The sequence below is a fragment of the Carassius carassius genome, chromosome 41 (genome assembly GCF_963082965.1).
Source record: "Carassius carassius chromosome 41, fCarCar2.1, whole genome shotgun sequence".
Lineage (NCBI taxonomy): Eukaryota > Metazoa > Chordata > Actinopteri > Cypriniformes > Cyprinidae > Carassius > Carassius carassius.
This window is the reverse complement of record NC_081795.1, coordinates 23,341,076-23,362,520: the sequence shown is the minus strand read 5'-3', so window position 1 is coordinate 23,362,520 and position 21,445 is coordinate 23,341,076. Positions and strand designations below refer to the sequence as shown.

At 37.8% G+C, this 21,445-nt stretch overlaps 1 long non-coding RNA gene across 1 annotated transcript; it reads right to left on the bottom strand.

Moving 5' to 3' along the window:
- Positions 1-10,920: 10,920 nt before the first annotated feature.
- On the bottom strand, positions 10,921-13,604 carry LOC132123347 (uncharacterized). Its single transcript, XR_009426502.1, has 3 exons — positions 13,362-13,604; positions 12,658-12,748; positions 10,921-11,587 (listed from the first exon to the last, which is right to left on the bottom strand). It is a non-coding gene; the product is annotated as an uncharacterized LOC132123347 (long non-coding RNA).
- Positions 13,605-21,445: the final 7,841 nt, after the last annotated feature.

Here is a 21,445-nt window from a genome sequence, read left to right as displayed (position 1 = left end):
GAGAGAAATCAGTGGCCTATGGCTGTCATTGCAAAAACACTACCTAGTAAAGATAGTCTTGTGAGGAAATTGGAGCTGAAATTTATCAGAGAAGGCATGCAGAAAAACTTTGTTCACCCTATATCAGAAGTGGTTCTGCTTTACTCCCCCTAAGATATTGGAGTACAAAAAAAAAACTAAAGTGAGGTCTTTACATACCCCAGTCGGGGAGTGTGCTGGACTTTAAACTTCGGTTTCAACAAGGACTTTTATTTTGATACTTATTTATGGGTTTTCCTTAGTTTTCCAATGGTTTCCTGTTTTAAAGAGGAAGTAGGCCATATTCCTTCAGTAGTTTAGTTGTGCAAGGTACTCCATGTGGTTGCAGACATCCATCTTCATCTTCTTTTTCAAAGCCCTTTGAAATGCAATATCTGTAAGTGACTGTTTGATTTTGTTAAGTGAGCATTGAGTTCTTTATTCTTGTGCTATGCAATGTAGCATTTAATTCAGGATGTTTGTTACCTTTTTCTACTCAAGTTTGTAAAGTATTAATCTATGCTGTTGATTCAACTGTATTGTTGTTGGTTCTTTGCCTTGTGTGTTTGAGAATGCTCATTTATTTAATGATTTATCTATTTTTGTGAAATTCATGTTTGTGTATTTTTCTCTTTGTAGTTTCACACTTTTCATGATTAAACTTCATAAATTGCACCTTCGTGGAGTTTATTGTGGAAGTGTTTAACGGCTGGATAACTGGATCCATTAAAACAGTGAGGCCAGTGACATTACTATAAACTTTTTTTTAACAATTTGTTTACACTTTTTTTTTAAATACTTTTAATAATATATATATAAAATAAAAAAGAATAAGAAATAAAATACTGCTGCAAAGTTCTCCACTAAATAAAATACTCTGTCTCAAACCAATATCATATAATAAAATATAATGAAAAATATAAATAAATTAATGATTACAGTGCAGCATTACCAATTCCAGCTTGTAGGCCTGCTCATATTAAAAAAAATATATATATAACTTTTCCAAAGTGTAAAATGCAGCATCAACAGTTTCAGTTTTTAGACCTGCTCAGATTTCGTTATTGCGTTGGACCGATCGGTATTAAGAGCAAAGGTCTGTTTAAATGCCGACGGGAGCTGCGTTTGAATTACAATCATTTTTTTCCTAGTTGTAGTGATGTTCACACTCGCTTGATGCCTTTTGAAAACATTAGGCCGGTGACACACTGGCATATTGCACCTGTCAAACATAGTCTATTTTTCCGTCAATACTGTTGACGGTGTCCTTTATGAGTAGGCTTTATATTTATGCTCAACATGAAGTATAGATTAGCCCTGTACCGAAACGGTCCGGTACGAATACACGTACCGTTACACCCCTAATCTGATATGATGTTCAATAAAGAGAGATTTCAGAATTCCCTTACCGATATAAATATAAGGAAACTATCTGAAACAGAAGCAGTCAAATGAAGTTGGGAAAATCTCCTGGACCAGACGGTATTCCCATTGAAATTTATAATACTTTTTGGTCTGAACTGGGTCCCATGCTCTTGGAAATGATAAATACATCTATTAGAAGAGGTTATTTTTAAGACAAACAGATACAGCATTAATATCTCTACTTCTCAAAAAGCATAAAGATCCAATGTTTTGTGCTAGTTATCGTCCTATATCATTAATTAATGTTGATATGAAGATATATGCCAAATTATTAGCGCGCCGTCTAAATCAACATCTTGAGAATCTTATTCACTGTGATCAAACAGTCTTTGTGAAGGGTCGTTTTAGTTCAGACAATATGAGAAGATTATTGCACATCCTCTATTTCACCTCTAAGTCCTCAGATTTTCTGACGTCATGCGGAATTTTAACGCTTGACGCAGAAAAGGCTTTTGACAGACTTGAATGGGATTACCTCTGGGCTTTATTGGATGACATGGGGCTTGGTGAACAATTTATTAAGTATATTAAATTTCTGTACGCAAATCCATGTGCAATGGTGTAATCTGGCAATATTTGCTCCTCACATTTTACAATTTCTAGAGGTTCTCGCCAAGGATGCCCACTGTCTCCATTATTATTTATTTTATCTCTTGAACCTCTTGCTTAAAAAGTATGTCAATCTACAAATATTTTACCCATCATAATAAACTCTACCATGCACCATATATCAATCTATGCAGATGATGTGCTTCTCTTTATTAATAAAATCTCGCAGTAGCTTCCCCATGTCATGAAACTATTTTCAGACTTTAGTAGTATCTCAGGTTATAAAATAAACTGGCAAAAATCTGCTCTCCTTCCCCTGAGTAGCTCTGGCGATGATTTAACTCAAATTAGGATCCCAATTGTAAATCAATTTAAATATTTAGGAATTGACATTTTTCCAACTCTAGAGTCTACAGTTAGTAAGAACTATAAAAAAAAGTTTTGGAAAAAAATAGAAAAGGATTTAGGGAATTAGATGTCAAGGCCTATATCTTTTGATGCTAGGATTTCTGTTATAAAAATGGTGGTGTTACCGCAAGTAAATTTTGTTAGCTCTATGTTGCCTTTGAGTCCACAGATTGGGTACTGGGATAGTTTACATAGTTTAATCACTGGTTTTATCTGGAATAACAAAAGACCAAAGATTAAACTTACAACTCTTCAGAGAGAAAAATTAGCTGGAGGTTGGGGAGTCCCAAATTTCAAAGTCTATCATTGGTGTTTCATATTGCGCACTATAAAATCTTGGCTAGACCCCACAAAATCTGTTTGTTGGCGCTCTCTGGAAGATAAATTAGTTTATCCGTATAGATTACAAGATCTAATTTATGCAGAAGTTCCTTTAAAACAAGCCAAAATGCGTTTCGGGCCTATTATTTTTAATCTTTTATTAATCTGGAAGCTTGCGACTAACAATACTGATTATAAAAAAGTGGCATTACCATACTCCAATATTTCATAATCATAATTTATTTCTAGGTGGTCGGACAGTGGCCTACCCAATATGGATGAACAATGGGATTTATCTACTTGGACAGTTATTCAACACTAATGGTCTTTGTACATTTCAAGATTTGAAGGAAAGCTATAATTTACGTGGATTTTCTTTTTTTTATATTTGCAGCTTCGTTCTGCCTTAAAGGCATATGGAGTACTATGGGAATCTAAACTTCCAAAACATGATTTTACAAATCAACTTTACAACATAAACACTAAGGGAATTGTTTCCACAACGTACTCTCAAATAATGCAAAGTTCTTATAAATCAATTACAATTCAAACAACTTGGCAAAATGATTATGGTTTCATTTCCCCTGCAATAGCTTGGAAAACTATTTGGAATAATATTAACCAAGCTTCAAAAAAATCCTAATCATCGATCCATTCACTTTAGATTTGTATATAGAACTTATTTAACACCCAGAATCAGACATCTGATTCAACCTGGTCTCACAGAATTCCGTGAAATATCCACGGTCCCTTAACTCAAAATCCGTGAAACCATCACGGAATTGCCCCAAATTCTGTGACGCGGCCACGGATATATCTCCAATGCAAGACAATGACACTGACCTTCTGTGGTCCCCACACGGATACCCGTTTCAATGACGGAGTACAGAACTCGCTCAACGGACGTGCTTTCTCATTTGGCAACGCAACATTTGAAGTATTTGTTTCTTTTCCAACATCAAATGCCATAATGACGTTAACCAGACAGTTATTGTAGTTATTGCATTGTCCTGTCATCATAAAAATTCAGTTTGTTTCAGTTAGCCTAACCAAAGTCCCGTGATGGCACCAAGGACCTCAACAACCTGACCTCACTCACTGGATGTTGTAATGTTGCTGGCTTGTTTAGGAACTTAAAAGCTTTTCGTTGACTCTGTTGCAATGGCATGTAATTAACTTGACATTTTTTCTCGTCCTGTCATCATAAAATCCAGTTTGATGGCGTTTTACACACATTTTGGCTATAGTCAGAACTAAAATCTGTGATAGGAGCACGGAGTGAGTCTGTGCTGAGATCACGGATAACTCTAACGCAAGTCAATGGCACTCATCTTCCGTGGTCCACACACGGATACTCGTTTCAGTGATGGAGTACAGACCTCACTCAATGAACGTGCTATCTCATCTGGAAACACAACATTTGAAGTATTTATTTTCCAACACCAAATACCATGACCAACCTGACTGTTATTGTAACTATTGCATTGTCCTGCCATCATACAAATTCACTTTGATTCTGTTAGCCTAACTAAAATCTGTGATAGGAGCACTGAGTGAGTCTGTGCTGAGATCACGGATAACTCTAACGCAAGTCAATGACACTCATCTTCCGTGGTCCACTCGAATACCCAGTCTCACTGCAGTTCGTGATTTGGTCACGTAATTTCATCTATTTATTCATGGCAGGGACACGTTTATTTCGTTATTTTCGTGATTGCAGCACGTTTTTTAAACTAATGCATTTCAATTGGAGGCATCTTTCGTGCATCAGCATGATATTTTCTGATTAATTTATTTTTTTTTTTTCCACAGGACAACAGAAGAAGCTCACTGAAACTTAAAAAAAAAAATCGGAGCTTAACTTACTGTAACAAAACTGAACAACATACTGTTTTTAAATTACAGAATTCAATATCAAGTCCTTGACACATAACTGTAACATATTTTCACATTTAGAAACAACATAGTTTAAATAAAAAGAACCAAAAGAAATAAAATAAATAAATAAATAAACTAGCAGAGACAGGCCTACAGATCTTTTTTTTTTTTTTTTTTTTTACTTTAGACTCTAAAGTTAAAAGTTTGTATTAAGGTTATTGTAAAGGCTGCTTAAAAATGCTGTCGTTGGTGAGCCGCTGATCGCTGTCAGATTCTGTGATATGAATGTCCGCGTTGGATTGTGGCTAATGGGCTTAGAATGAGCCCCGCTCGGCCTGTGTTCTGGCTTACTGTAATATTTCACTGGTAATAAGACCGAAATAATATAATTAAAATAAAGAAATGAATGAATACAATGATAACATCTAAATAAATGTTAATAGATGTAGCGTTATAGTTTTAAAAATATCAATAAACAGCAAATCAACACAGCTTCGAAATATTAACCGAAAAAGACCTAGATAATAATAATACATAATTAATATACAGCGCCGCCACTCCCACCACGCGCATCACGCGCTGTGCGTCCACCCATTCTCACTGCCAAAGCGTCAAAAACTGAAGCGTGGTCAAGCGCCTCTAGCGTCACTGACATGAGATGTTTATCGCTATGAAATCACGTTCAAGAAGTCTCATTCAGCACACATCGCGATACTTGCCATCAGTTTACAAGAGCCGCAGGTTGGGTGAGTTATACAGTCTATGGTGAGTAGTAGTAAATATGCTCTTTTAATGCCTGTTATAAAATGTATTCTGTCTTCTTTATTAATCAAAGGAGCGCCTTATGTTTACTCTCTGTATTATATCGGTCATCCGAGGCTGTCTTTGAGTTTCATTGTGTTTAACTAAATGAACACAGCTGCTAACTGGGGTGATTGAACTCTATCTGTCACGTGACGTGTCATAGACCTGGGTTACGTTTTATATTCATTTCAGGTTCAAAGATGGAAGTTGTATTTGTAGTAAAATCATGGTAACCATGACATCTACAATAGTAGGTAAAACCCAGTAAACAAGACATTTACCATGTTTCTTTTACCACAGTAACTGTAGCTTTACTATGGTATAGTAATAGCACAATAATCACCAAAATAACTATAGTTGTACCACTGTAATGGTAGTGTTTTAATGTGCTTTTATATGACATATTTCACAGTAATCACATTTACTGTACCATGCTTGTAATACCTTTTTTAATGTAAATCAAAAAAAAAAAAAAATTCCCATCTTGCAGTTCATTCCTATTAGTTTATATCTTAAATATTTTGCTCACAGATCACTATTAACATTCTGTATATAATTCAGTTTTACTTTCTTTCCCCTTCATTCATATTAGTTTATATCTTAAATATTTTGCTCACAGATCACTATTAACATTCTGTATATAATTCTGTTTTATTTTCTTTCCCCTTGTATTTATTTTTTAGCTGAAAAGACGTAAAGGAAGCAGTCACCCCAGTGGTGTTTGTGGAGAGGTATCCCTTCAGAAATGGAGAAGACAGAAAGCTGCAGAGGCAGGTTGGTTTGTGATAATTTGTCCCTTTTATCAAACATTCCTGCTGTTATCAATTGCACAGCATTTGTTGTTTCTTAAACTGTTGTACGGTCCAAATACCCACACTTGCCATCTTTGCACATTTCCTTTATTTGGCCCAAGTGAGCATGAAGATCCCAAGTGTGTGTCGATCTTAACATGACAAAGTTCGTTTCAACTTTGCATTTTAAAATAAACTTCTAAATGTCTTTTCAATAGTCCCTATTAAAGATGACAATTTAATTTGTGGTGCTTCTAATTAAGTGATAAAAAGCAGTTGCAAATGATGTACAAAATAAATATACTTTTCTGTGCACCACGAAAACGTGCAACACTTTGTTTTACTACTAAATTATTCTCAATATCTAATTATTTTTATTAATATTTCACATATATTGGAAAGGTTTGCGTGACCTCCTGTGAGATCTCTGCAAAAAGTCTCACCATTAATTCCAAAACATGATGCATGATGGGATACACTAAGCGTTGTATAGTGCAGAGCAGTATTGGAGAGGTTTAGTGTGTGTTAAGGACGCTGCGCTTTGGCATTATTTAGACTGGGGACAGTCTTGTGCACGCACTGTCACGTACACAAGCTCTCAAGTGACTAAGACCTCAAGTGTGGGTATTTGGAAAGGGGAAAAGTCTTTAAAATGATCCCTAAATACAGTCGCACATCAAAGTCTTAATAATTCAGTAATTCAATTTAACACTTGTATGATATTGTACAAGCCTCTGGACAATCTCATCTGACACTATCACAATATTGGAAAATCAGTTGCCCCACACAGTCAGAAAGTTTATATTGTTCATTGGCTTCACATTAAATTACTTCAAATAAGCCCCATCAGTTTATGTTCCTACTATACGTGATTTCCATGACTAGAAATGCTAGTTTAATGTGTCACGTGATATATATTAAATCTTTGATTAATTTGTCAGAACCAGATCAATTACACTACTGATAACAGTCCTGTTAGCATGTATTAATTTTTAAACCAACTCAAATGAATATAGCTTGCTATTAATGACTTGCTTTTAAAAATGGATGTATTTAACAATTAATTATACAGCATCTTTGCAGAGGATGCTTTCATGGTCTAAAAAACTAAGTATAAGTAATGTATTAAAGTATATAGTAATGTATAAGTTGCATGTAATGAAATAATATTTCCTTTCTTTCTGTCTTACAGGATTGTTTGCAGATAATGCTGTTCTTGTTTTTCAGAAGTTTTTGGTGAGCCAACCCTCACAAATCTTCCTAAAAACTAAAAGAGCTATTACTGAGTCTAAGCGAATCTTGCTATGATCAGCTCTTCCCAGGTACATCTGTTTAAAATATTTTTGAATCAACATTTACTCATCAAATGCTCTGGTCTGAATCTTACTTTAAATTAAGTTATATGTTTAATGAGCAATATTAATTGCACACAGAGTAAGTAGAGATTATCTCGTTTCACAGAAGAGAAGGAAGACCAAGTAAATTATTTGCTCAGGATGAGGAATGAAGACAGCCATCTTGAGCTCAAACAAACAGAAGTCCACTGGTATGTGTGTGTTGAAGCAATGCTGTGTTATGTGTTACAGGACTTTATGATGATCTCTCACAGGACTGGTCATGTCAGCCGTGGTTATACTTTCCAATGTTTTTATATTTATTTTATTTTATTTGGTACGGCTATTATAATTATAGCATGTTAGCAAAGTGTGACTGGAACATTTTTAATCTTAAGTTTTTAAAAAACACCACCTGTTTTTCTTAAAAGCAGACAAGTGTCATAAAAGTGGTTTAGTTGATATAAACACCAATTGACATTATCTCATTGTTTTGTAAATGTTGTGTTATAAATTGTGAATTGATAACTGAAAGTTGATTGGTTTGAAGCCAGAACTTACACTGCACAGACTTAAACACATTTGTGAGAGAAGTCAGGAACTTTGGAGAAAGATTCTAGAGGAAGAAAACACATTTACTGCAACATTAGATCAATTCTAGAGTCTCTGAGAACTACACATGCTAATGGAGTCTCATGAGCAAGACCTTTGCCTCTGTAATTTTTTCTTAATTCTTTTATAATGAAATTGTTTATTGCAGTATTTTAACAATTTTACTTTGTACAGATGGTCTCATCAGCCAAATGAGGGGTTTTGACCAAGTGATGCTCTTGAAAGGAGTGAAAGAAGAGGATGTGGTAAATTGTCTTCAAAGAAAAAGCTTCTCTTAAAGCAGCTTAAAGAATGGTAAGTGTACAGTACTACAAGGGTCATAGTTGCTCACCCTGCTAAAATCACAAAGAACATAAGCTGAGCTCTCTGTCATTTAACAACTTCATCTGGATTGTTTGTTTCACTTTGACCAGGTCTGGGATCTTAGGACTGAGAGATCCTCTGGCTGAGAAAACGCTACACCACATCAGTGCTGGATATCAGCCACAAACTGTTTCCAGACACGAGAGAAGACGATCACGATGGGGAGATGAAACCAGTTTAGATGTGATGATAAGGAATCATTATTTTCTGAAACAGTATCACATGTCTTATATGTATCACATGATCTGTATCACAGTTGACTGGATGGGACTGTGTGACTTTTAAGGACATTTCATCACTCATCTGTGTGAACTGATTAATATATGAGGTTAATGTATTTTTGATGATATTGAATCTTCTTGAATCTTATTTGTCTTGATGCTACTTTATCATCTTTATAGTCTATGCTTCAATAAAATGAATATGGTGAATATTGTGTTCTGAAGATTCTTGGTAAACACATCATTTTACTAGATAGGCTCATATGTGTTTATTTTAGACTTGGAAAAACTACACATTATTAATTATCGGGATTATTTTTTACTTAAGACATAAAAATATTTGATCAGATTAATGACATCTGGTACATCAATACACCAGAAAGTTATTATTGTTTATATTTAGTAACAAATGCCAATTGTTTTGTGAAAGAAAGGTAGTTACAAGTTTAATTATTTTGCATTACAAGATTGTGCCATGGGCTTTATTGCTACAAACACTTGAGGGATAACTGAGAATGTAGCAGGAATGATCAATGTGGATCTTGTACTGTATTCAAACCAAGAGCATGCACATTACTGATGTCCAGCACCTGAGGAGCAAGACACGGGGGTGTGGAGGACATTTTTACACTGATTTTTGCTAATTAGTTATCAAATAAATAATCAAATCAAATAAATAATCTATTATTTTTATTATTAAATCATTTCTTTATAATTTTTCCATGTTTCATCAGATGGCCTCACTATGTCCTGTCAAAAGCTTTCCTAGTCATGATGTAAAAATAGAAAATGTTAGTCTGTGAAAACTGTCAGATATAAATGTGACTTAGCTCAGTTTGTTGTCCATGACGAGGAGAACACATACATGTAGGTTTTACTGCCCTTCTACCCCCAGGGGCCCAGTAGCACCCCCCGGAAGATCCAAAAACTGTACATTTCAAATGGCTGTAAATCAGAGTCCAATTAACGTATCAAAGCGAAAATCAGCAGGATTACTACTTATGCTATGCTGATAAAATAATGTTGGGCACAGTTTTCAGAAATAAATGGAAAGGTGGCTTAAAGGCATTTTAAATATTGCTCTAAAACACTAAATTTCATCATGCCTCTCAAATATATCATAACGGTTTACACAGTGAACATATTTACATGTCCAGTTTACCATTAAATATATTATTTATTTCATTTCGTTAATAAAACGTTTTAAACTACATTACCCACAAGCCTCCGTCGTTCTATCTATGGAAAGGGAAAACTAGGCGCTGTTTTTTGTAGTTCATTGAAGTTATTCTTAGGGTTAGGGTTAGGATCTCCCTAAAAAGGTGATTTTTCTCAACATAGAAACACTTCATTGTTGACTTAATATATTTACTAATGTGATAATAGCAGCAAAACATACTTTTGTAACATGATGCGCTGTTTAATATGGGTTAAAAGATAGTCCAACCACAGACAGTCCTGTGGTGAAAAGGGACATTCACAGCCAATGACATCAAAGCTGAGCAGCGTCATCACACTTCCTTAACCATTTATGGTCATTCATGAGCGCTGTCTTCCGTTTTTCGGCTAAAGGGATAGATTGGTTAACAATAAATTAAATTTGCCACCTATTAGATAGTGTTTTATTAACGTCTACACCTTCTTCCAACAATAATGCAAATACAGAAACTATTGTTATTCAGCTTGACAAAAATTAGGCAATATTGATGTGCACATGTCTATATACAACTACACATGTGATGTGAACTGCACAGTCACAGTTGTATCTTATCTAACCAATAGATTCATTTCATTCAATTTAAAAGATACATTTTTTTCCTGACCAAAGACAAGTGCATTTACTAATAAAAAGTAAAGAGTGAAATTATTAAGTTATTAAATTATTCACATTTGTTTCTGTTATTTGCCTTGCTTTACCAATTGATCTCTAGGAATAAAAACTGAAATAAAGCATAATGAACATACATAATTTTGTAAGAATTTTCCAGTATTTATTGATATGTCAAACTCATTTAAAGACAAAGTGCGCATATTACTGCACTGTCACCAAGCTCGCTTTTGAAGAATAAAACTATGAAGAATAAAAAGGAAGTTATGTTGTAAACGTTAACAATTTTCAGTATGCAAATACTTTTATTAAAAAACAAAACAGTATAAATACGGTATATGTCTTTCAGGGAACACCGGAAAAAGAGAGATTTTCTTTAAAAATTCTATTGACCAAAAAGTGATACAACACAATGTAAATGTTTCAAACTCACAAAATAACATCATGAAGACAAGCATGTCAAGTGTGCAATATCATCTATAAAACCCAATCAGCACAGCATCAAATAAACACTGATTGTCCGAACAATGGAAGAAAGATAAAGTGTTCAGGAAAACAAACACCTGCTACATAAAAATGCAGAAATATAACTTTAACAATAACATCATTCACTTCATGACTGGAACTAGGGGATGGCTGTGCATGAATATGTCCTTTACTAAAACTCCTGATGAGAACTAATGCTTTTTTTATGATAAAAGCACCAGAAGTAAAGTTTACTCTATGAAGCTTGAAAAAGAGAACACAATGCTTTATCAATATGATAAATACTATTTTTAACTATTGTTGTCATCACTGGTTATGTATACAGTACAGTATATGGGTTGCTGGAAGGTCACAATGTATTCATTATAAGATTAATTAAAACAAAGTTACATCTTCTGCATAAATCAAACCACTGCAAAGTCTAAAGTCACTGATCCAGAAACCATTTCTGTGTGTGTTTGGGGGGGGGGGGGGGGGGGGGGGGGTAAAGGGTTAAAGAGGTGAGTCCTTGTGCATGATGGAGAACTACAGTGTTATCTGCAAGCAATCCTGTAAGACAGAAAGGAATGAAATATTATTTCATTACATGCAACATTACTGTTTTATTTTTAGATCATGAAAGCATCCTCTGCAAAGATGTTGTATAATTAAATGTTAAATGCATCGATTATTAAAAGAAAGTCATTAATAGCAATTTCTAGTCATGGAGATCACGTATAGTGGGAACATGAACTGATGGGGCTTATTTGAAGTAATTTAATGAGAAGCCAATGAACAATATAAACTTTCTGACTGTGTGGGGCAACTGATTTTCCAACATTGTGATAGTGTCAGATGAGATTGTCCAGGGGCTTGTACAATATTATACAACTGTTAAATTGAATTACTGAATTATTAAGACTTTGATGTGCGACGGTATTTAGGGATCATTTTAAAGACTTTTCCCCTTTCCAAATACCCACACTTGAGGTCTTAGTCACTTGAGAGCTTGTGTACGTGACAGTGCATGCACAAGACTGTCCCCGGTCTTAATAATGCCAAAGCGCAGCATCCTTAACACACACTAAACCTCTCCAATACTGCTCCGGAGCACTATACAACGCTTAGTGTATCCCATCATGCATCATGTTTTGGAATTAATCATGGGACTTTTTGCAGAGATCTCGCATGAGGTCACGCAAACCTTTCCAATATATGTGAAATATTAATAATAATAATTAGATATTGAGAATAATTTAGTTGTAAAACAAAGTGTTGCACGTTTTCTTTGTGCACAGAAAAGTATATTTATTTTGTACATCATTTGCAACTGCTTTTTATCACTTAATTAGAAACATCACAAATTAAATTGTTATCTTTAATAGGGACTATTGAAAAGACATTTAGAAGTTTATTTTAAAATGCAAAGTTGAAACGAACTTTGTCATGTTAAGATCTTTGTCATGTTAAGATCGACACACACTTGGGATCCTCATGCTCACTTGGGCCAAATAAAGGAAATGTGCAAAGATGGCAAGTGTGGGTAATTGGACCGTACAACAGTTTAAGAAACAACAAATGCTGTGCAAATGATAACAGCAGGAATGTTTCATAAAAGGGACAAACTATCACAGACCAACCTGCCTCTGCAGCTTTCTGTCTTCTCCATTTCTGAAGGAATACCTCTCCACAAACACCACTGGGGTGACTGCTTCCTTTACGTCTTTTCAGCTAAAATATAAATACATGGGGAAAGAAAATAAAACAGAATTATATACAGAATGTTAATAGTGATCTGTGAGCAAAATATTTAAGATATAAACTAATATGAATGAACTGCAAGATGGGAATTTCTTTTTTTTTTTTTTTGATTTACATTAAAAAAGGTATTACAAGCATGGTACAGTAAATGTGATTACTGTGAAATATGTCATATAAAAGCACATTAAAACACTACCATTACAGTGGTACAACTATAGTTATTTTGGTGATTATTGTGCTATTACTATACAATAGTAAAACTACAGTTACTGTGGTAAAAAAAACATGGTAAATGTCTAGTCTACTGGGTTTTACCTATACTATTGTATTACTATAACTTCCATCTTTGAACCTGAAATGAATATAAAACGTAACCCAGGTCTATGGCACGTCACGTGACAGATAGAGTTCAATCACCCCAGTTAGCAGCTGTGTTCATTTAGTTAAACACAATGAAACTCAAAGACAGCCTCGGATGACCGATATAATACAGAGAGTAAACATAAGGCGCTCCTTTGATTAATAAAGAAGACAGAACACATTTGATAACAGGCATTAAAAGAGCATATTTACTACTACTCACCATAGACTGTATAACTCACCCAACCTGCGGCTCTTGTAAACTGATGGCAAGTATCGCGATGTGTGCTGAATGAGACTTCTTGAACGTGATTTCATAGCGATAAACATCTCATGTCAGTGACGCTAGAGGCGCTTGACCAAGCTTCAGTTTTTGACGCTTTGGGAGTGAGAATGGGTGGACGCACAGCGCGTGATGCGCGTGGTGGGAGTGGCGGCGCTGTATATTAATTATGTATTATTATTATCTAGGTCTTTTTGGGTTATTATTTCGAAGCTGTGTTGATTTGCTGTTTATTGATATTTTTAAAACTATAACGCTACATCTATCAACATTTATTTAGATCATTAATTTCTTTATTTTAATTATATTATTTCGGTCTTATTACCAGTGAAATATTACAATAAGCCAGAACACGGGCCGAGCGGGGCTCATTCTAAGCCCATTAGCCACAATCCAACGCGGATATTCATATCACAGAATCTGACAGCGATCAGCGGCTCATCAACGACAGCATTTTTAAGCAGCCTTTACAATAACCTTAATAAAAACTTTTAACTTTAGAGTCTAAAGTAAAAAAAAAAAAAAAAAAGATCTGTAGGCCTATCTCTGCTAGTTTATTTATTTATTTATTTATTTTTTTGGTTCTCTTTATTTAAACTATATTGTTTCTAAATGTGAAAATGTGTTACAGTTATGTGTCAAGGACTTGATATTGAATTCTGTAATTTAAAAAAAAATCTAAGCCTATGAAAAAAATAAAAATCAATAAAAAAGTACAAAAGAACCATTGCGCATTTTATAGCAAAAAAAGTTTTAATATGTGTTTTGTCACCAGCAATACAGTATGTTGCTCAGTTTTGTTACAGTAAATTAAGCTCCGATTTTTTTTTTTAAGTTTCAGTGAGTTTCTTCTGTTGTCCTGTGGAAATTTTTTTTTTTAAATAATTAATCAGAAAATAACATGCTGATGCACCGAAAGATGCCTCCAATTGAAATGAATTAGTTTAAAAAACGTGTTGCAATCACGAAAATAACAAAATAAACGGAAATTCCGTGTGGACCACGGAAGATGAGTGTCATTGACTTGCATTAGAGTTATCCGTGATCTCAGCACAGACTCACTCTGTGCTCCTATCACAGGTTTTAGTTAGGCTAACAGAATCAAAGTGAATTTGTATGATGGCAGGACAATGCAATAGTTACATTAACAGTCAGGTTGGTCATGGTATTTGGTGTTGGAAAATAAATGCTTCAAATGTTGTGTTTCCAGATGAAATAGCACGTTAATTGAGTGAGGTCTGTACTCCATCACTGAAATGAGTATCCATGTGTGGACCACGGAAGATGAGTGCCATTGACTTGCGTTAGAGTTATCCGTGATCTCAGCACAGACTCACTCCGTGCTCCTATCACAGATTTTAGTTCTGACTATAGCCAAAACGTGTGTAAAATGTGTATGATGACAGGAAAATGCAATAACTACAATAACTGTCTGGTTAACGTCATTATGGCATTTGATGTTGGAAAAGAAACAAATACTTCAAATGTTGCGTTTCCAAATGAGAAAGCACGTCCGTTGAGCGAGTTCTGTACTCGTCATTGAAACGGGTATCCATGTGTGGGCCACGGAAGGTCAGTGTCATTGACTTGCGTTGGAGATATATTCGTGGCCGTGTCACTGAATTTGGGGCAATTCCGTGATGGTTTCACGGATTTTGAGTTAAGGGCCCGTGGACATTTCACGGAATTCTGTGAGACCAGGTTGTCTGATTAAGTTAGAGTCATCTCCAGAGGAGATTAGAGTCATCTTCACAGGGCAGTATAGGTACTTTTCTTCATATGTTTTGGGAATGTTCTGAAGTACAGTCCTTTTGGTTACAAGTTACTAAATCTTTATCGGAAATTATCAGTAAAGAGATTCCTTGTTGTCCCATATTATGCTTGTTAAATGATAAATCTCGGGTTCCGATGTCTGTGCATAAAAAAAGAATTTGGCTTTCTGGCCTAACTGCTGCAAAGAAAATCCTGGTTATACGGTGGAAACCACCACAATAACCACCTGAATAACCACCCGAGGCGACGGATCAAGAAACACCGCGGTTAACATGCTGGGATTCGCAACAGACTGAGGAAAAGAGCACACATCCCTCCTCTACCGAGCATTCTCCTCACCAATGTCCAGTCTCTGGAGAATAAGATGGACGATCTTAGAGCCAGGATAAGTTTCCAACGGGACATTAGGGACTGTAACATTCTTTGTTTGTCTGAAACATGGCTCACGCCCTTGGTCCCGGACGCTGCTGTAACGCCGTCTGAAAACTTCTCTGTTTTACAGATAGACAGGACAGCCGAGGCCGGCAAATCCAAAGGCGGAGGAGTGTGTTTCATGATTAACAAGAAATGGTGTGACCCCAGGAATATCTCCACTCTGTCGTGCTCCTGCTCGCCTCATCTGGAACATTTATCCATTATTTGCCGCCCATTCTATCTGCCACGGGAGTTTTCATCGATCATCATAACTGCTGTTTACATCCCTCCACAAGCAGACACCGGTTTGGCTTTGTCTGAGCTTCACGATGCGCTCAGCGGCAACATCAACAAACATCCTGATGCTGCTATTATCATCGCCGGGTACTTTAATAAAGCCAAAGTCAAGCAAGTTATGCCTAATTTTTATCAACATGTATCCTGTCCAACCAGAGGACCAAATACACTGGAGCATTGCTACACTCAGTTTAAAAATGCCTACAAAGCTCGCTCACTACCAGCTTTCGGCAAATTGGACTGTGGCAGGGGGGGCGTGGTTTAGCGAAGTCTGCAGCGGGAGAGAGAATCAGGAGACGAGCGGTAAGTGAGTGGTTTGGGCAGAAATTATCATCACCTGTTTCTTATTCCAGTAATTGGCGTGGAGAGAGTATAAAACGCCAGGAGAGACGGAAGCAAGCGAGAGAGAGATGGACTGCTGACCTGAACCGGAAACAGAAACCGGAAGGAGTAAACCGAAAGTGTTGTACGAACGTGTCAGAGTAAAAGTCACCATTGGGTGTTTGTGAACTTTTAGTTATTTTCGTTTAATAAATTCGTCAGCAGTCCAGCCGACCCCTTTGTCCTCTTCCTTTCCTCCCACGAACATACTACACTGGTGCTGAAACCCGGGAAGGAAGAAGGACCGCCGCCATGCAAAGCCCGTCCTCCACGCCGCTTGCGGATATCATCGTCTCCCTCGAGGTCCTGCACCAGGAACAACACCAGGCCCTGCTGGACCTGAGGACCGATCAGGAGAGGCGCTTCCAAGCCATCGTTCAGGCCCAGCAGGAGGACCACGAGAGGTTCCGGAGCTGGATTGATCGGGAGGTTCGCGCCGAGGCCGCCGGGCCGCCTGCCGCCCCCAAGCACCTGCCACTACACAAGATGGGGCCCCAGGATGATCCGGAGGCCTTCCTGGAGCTCTTCGAAAAGTCGGCGGAGGCCTGCGGGTGGCCCCGCGAGCATTGGCCGGTGCGCCTCATTCCCCTGCTCTCCGGCGAGGCCCAGGTGGCCGCGCAACAACTTCCGGTGGCGAACCTCCTGGTCTTCTTGATCATCCAGCGGGTCGGCCGGTCGCCCGAGCAACATCGCCAGCGCTTCTGGTTCCTGGACCTGGGCGAGGCCGGTCGGCCCTTCGCGATGGCCCAACAGCTCCGGGGACTCTTGCCGCAAGTGGCTACTGGCCGACGGAAGTGACGTGGAGCATGTCGTCGACCTGGTGGTGCTGGAGCAGTTCATCGCTCGGCTTCCCAAGAAGACGGCCGAGTGGGTCCAGTGCCACCGCCCCACGTCAATGTGCAAAGATGGCAAGTGTGGGTAATTGGACCGTACAACAGTTTAAGAAACAACAAATGCTGTGCAAATGATAACAGCAGGAATGTTTCATAAAAGGGACAAACTATCACAGACCAACCTGCCTCTGCAGCTTTCTGTCTTCTCCATTTCTGAAGGAATACCTCTCCACAAACACCACTGGGGTGACTGCTTCCTTTACGTCTTTTCAGCTAAAATATAAATACATGGGGAAAGAAAATAAAACAGAATTATATACAGAATGTTAATAGTGATCTGTGAGCAAAATATTTAAGATATAAACTAATATGAATGAACTGCAAGATGGGAATTTCTTTTTTTTTTTTTTTGATTTACATTAAAAAAGGTATTACAAGCATGGTACAGTAAATGTGATTACTGTGAAATATGTCATATAAAAGCACATTAAAACACTACCATTACAGTGGTACAACTATAGTTATTTTGGTGATTATTGTGCTATTACTATACAATAGTAAAACTACAGTTACTGTGGTAAAAAAAACATGGTAAATGTCTAGTCTACTGGGTTTTACCTATACTATTGTATTACTATAACTTCCATCTTTGAACCTGAAATGAATATAAAACGTAACCCAGGTCTATGGCACGTCACGTGACAGATAGAGTTCAATCACCCCAGTTAGCAGCTGTGTTCATTTAGTTAAACACAATGAAACTCAAAGACAGCCTCGGATGACCGATATAATACAGAGAGTAAACATAAGGCGCTCCTTTGATTAATAAAGAAGACAGAACACATTTGATAACAGGCATTAAAAGAGCATATTTACTACTACTCACCATAGACTGTATAACTCACCCAACCTGCGGCTCTTGTAAACTGATGGCAAGTATCGCGATGTGTGCTGAATGAGACTTCTTGAACGTGATTTCATAGCGATAAACATCTCATGTCAGTGACGCTAGAGGCGCTTGACCAAGCTTCAGTTTTTGACGCTTTGGGAGTGAGAATGGGTGGACGCACAGCGCGTGATGCGCGTGGTGGGAGTGGCGGCGCTGTATATTAATTATGTATTATTATTATCTAGGTCTTTTTGGGTTATTATTTCGAAGCTGTGTTGATTTGCTGTTTATTGATATTTTTAAAACTATAACGCTACATCTATCAACATTTATTTAGATCATTCATTTCTTTATTTTAATTATATTATTTCGGTCTTATTACCAGTGAAATATTACAATAAGCCAGAACACGGGCCGAGCGGGGCTCATTCTAAGCCCATTAGCCACAATCCAACGCGGATATTCATATCACAGAATCTGACAGCGATCAGCGGCTCATCAACGACAGCATTTTTAAGCAGCCTTTACAATAACCTTAATAAAAACTTTTAACTTTAGAGTCTAAAGTAAAAAAAAAAAAAAAAAAGATCTGTAGGCCTATCTCTGCTAGTTTATTTATTTATTTATTTATTTTTTTGGTTCTCTTTATTTAAACTATATTGTTTCTAAATGTGAAAATGTGTTACAGTTATGTGTCAAGGACTTGATATTGAATTCTGTAATTTAAAAAAAAATCTAAGCCTATGAAAAAAATAAAAATCAATAAAAAAGTACAAAAGAACCATTGCGCATTTTATAGCAAAAAAAGTTTTAATATGTGTTTTGTCACCAGCAATACAGTATGTTGCTCAGTTTTGTTACAGTAAATTAAGCTCCGATTTTTTTTTTTAAGTTTCAGTGAGTTTCTTCTGTTGTCCTGTGGAAATTTTTTTTTTTAAATAATTAATCAGAAAATAACATGCTGATGCACCGAAAGATGCCTCCAATTGAAATGAATTAGTTTAAAAAACGTGTTGCAATCACGAAAATAACAAAATAAACGGAAATTCCGTGTGGACCACGGAAGATGAGTGTCATTGACTTGCATTAGAGTTATCCGTGATCTCAGCACAGACTCACTCTGTGCTCCTATCACAGGTTTTAGTTAGGCTAACAGAATCAAAGTGAATTTGTATGATGGCAGGACAATGCAATAGTTACATTAACAGTCAGGTTGGTCATGGTATTTGGTGTTGGAAAATAAATGCTTCAAATGTTGTGTTTCCAGATGAAATAGCACGTTAATTGAGTGAGGTCTGTACTCCATCACTGAAATGAGTATCCATGTGTGGACCACGGAAGATGAGTGCCATTGACTTGCGTTAGAGTTATCCGTGATCTCAGCACAGACTCACTCCGTGCTCCTATCACAGATTTTAGTTCTGACTATAGCCAAAACGTGTGTAAAATGTGTATGATGACAGGAAAATGCAATAACTACAATAACTGTCTGGTTAACGTCATTATGGCATTTGATGTTGGAAAAGAAACAAATACTTCAAATGTTGCGTTTCCAAATGAGAAAGCACGTCCGTTGAGCGAGTTCTGTACTCGTCATTGAAACGGGTATCCATGTGTGGGCCACGGAAGGTCAGTGTCATTGACTTGCGTTGGAGATATATTCGTGGCCGTGTCACTGAATTTGGGGCAATTCCGTGATGGTTTCACGGATTTTGAGTTAAGGGCCCGTGGACATTTCACGGAATTCTGTGAGACCAGGTTGTCTGATTAAGTTAGAGTCATCTCCAGAGGAGATTAGAGTCATCTTCACAGGGCAGTATAGGTACTTTTCTTCATATGTTTTGGGAATGTTCTGAAGTACAGTCCTTTTGGTTACAAGTTACTAAATCTTTATCGGAAATTATCAGTAAAGAGATTCCTTGTTGTCCCATATTATGCTTGTTAAATGATAAATCTCGGGTTCCGATGTCTGTGCATAAAAAAAGAATTTGGCTTTCTGGCCTAACTGCTGCAAAGAAAATCCTGGTTATACGGTGGAAACCACCACAATAACCACCTGAATAACCACCCGAGGCGACGGATCAAGAAACACCGCGGTAAACATGCTGGGATTCGCAACAGACTGAGGAAAAGAGCACACATCCCTCCTCTACCGAGCATTCTCCTCACCAATGTCCAGTCTCTGGAGAATAAGATGGACGATCTTAGAGCCAGGATAAGTTTCCAACGGGACATTAGGGACTGTAACATTCTTTGTTTGTCTGAAACATGGCTCACGCCCTTGGTCCCGGACGCTGCTGTAACGCCGTCTGAAAACTTCTCTGTTTTACAGATAGACAGGACAGCCGAGGCCGGCAAATCCAAAGGCGGAGGAGTGTGTTTCATGATTAACAAGAAATGGTGTGACCCCAGGAATATCTCCACTCTGTCGTGCTCCTGCTCGCCTCATCTGGAACATTTATCCATTATTTGCCGCCCATTCTATCTGCCACGGGAGTTTTCATCGATCATCATAACTGCTGTTTACATCCCTCCACAAGCAGACACCGGTTTGGCTTTGTCTGAGCTTCACGATGCGCTCAGCGGCAACATCAACAAACATCCTGATGCTGCTATTATCATCGCCGGGTACTTTAATAAAGCCAAAGTCAAGCAAGTTATGCCTAATTTTTATCAACATGTATCCTGTCCAACCAGAGGACCAAATACACTGGAGCATTGCTACACTCAGTTTAAAAATGCCTACAAAGCTCGCTCACTACCAGCTTTCGGCAAATTGGACTGTGGCAGGGGGGGCGTGGTTTAGCGAAGTCTGCAGCGGGAGAGAGAATCAGGAGACGAGCGGTAAGTGAGTGGTTTGGGCAGAAATTATCATCACCTGTTTCTTATTCCAGTAATTGGCGTGGAGAGAGTATAAAACGCCAGGAGAGACGGAAGCAAGCGAGAGAGAGATGGACTGCTGACCTGAACCGGAAACAGAAACCGGAAGGAGTAAACCGAAAGTGTTGTACGAACGTGTCAGAGTAAAAGTCACCATTGGGTGTTTGTGAACTTTTAGTTATTTTCGTTTAATAAATTCGTCAGCAGTCCAGCCGACCCCTTTGTCCTCTTCCTTTCCTCCCACGAACATACTACACTGGTGCTGAAACCCGGGAAGGAAGAAGGACCGCCGCCATGCAAAGCCCGTCCTCCACGCCGCTTGCGGATATCATCGTCTCCCTCGAGGTCCTGCACCAGGAACAACACCAGGCCCTGCTGGACCTGAGGACCGATCAGGAGAGGCGCTTCCAAGCCATCGTTCAGGCCCAGCAGGAGGACCACGAGAGGTTCCGGAGCTGGATTGATCGGGAGGTTCGCGCCGAGGCCGCCGGGCCGCCTGCCGCCCCCAAGCACCTGCCACTACACAAGATGGGGCCCCAGGATGATCCGGAGGCCTT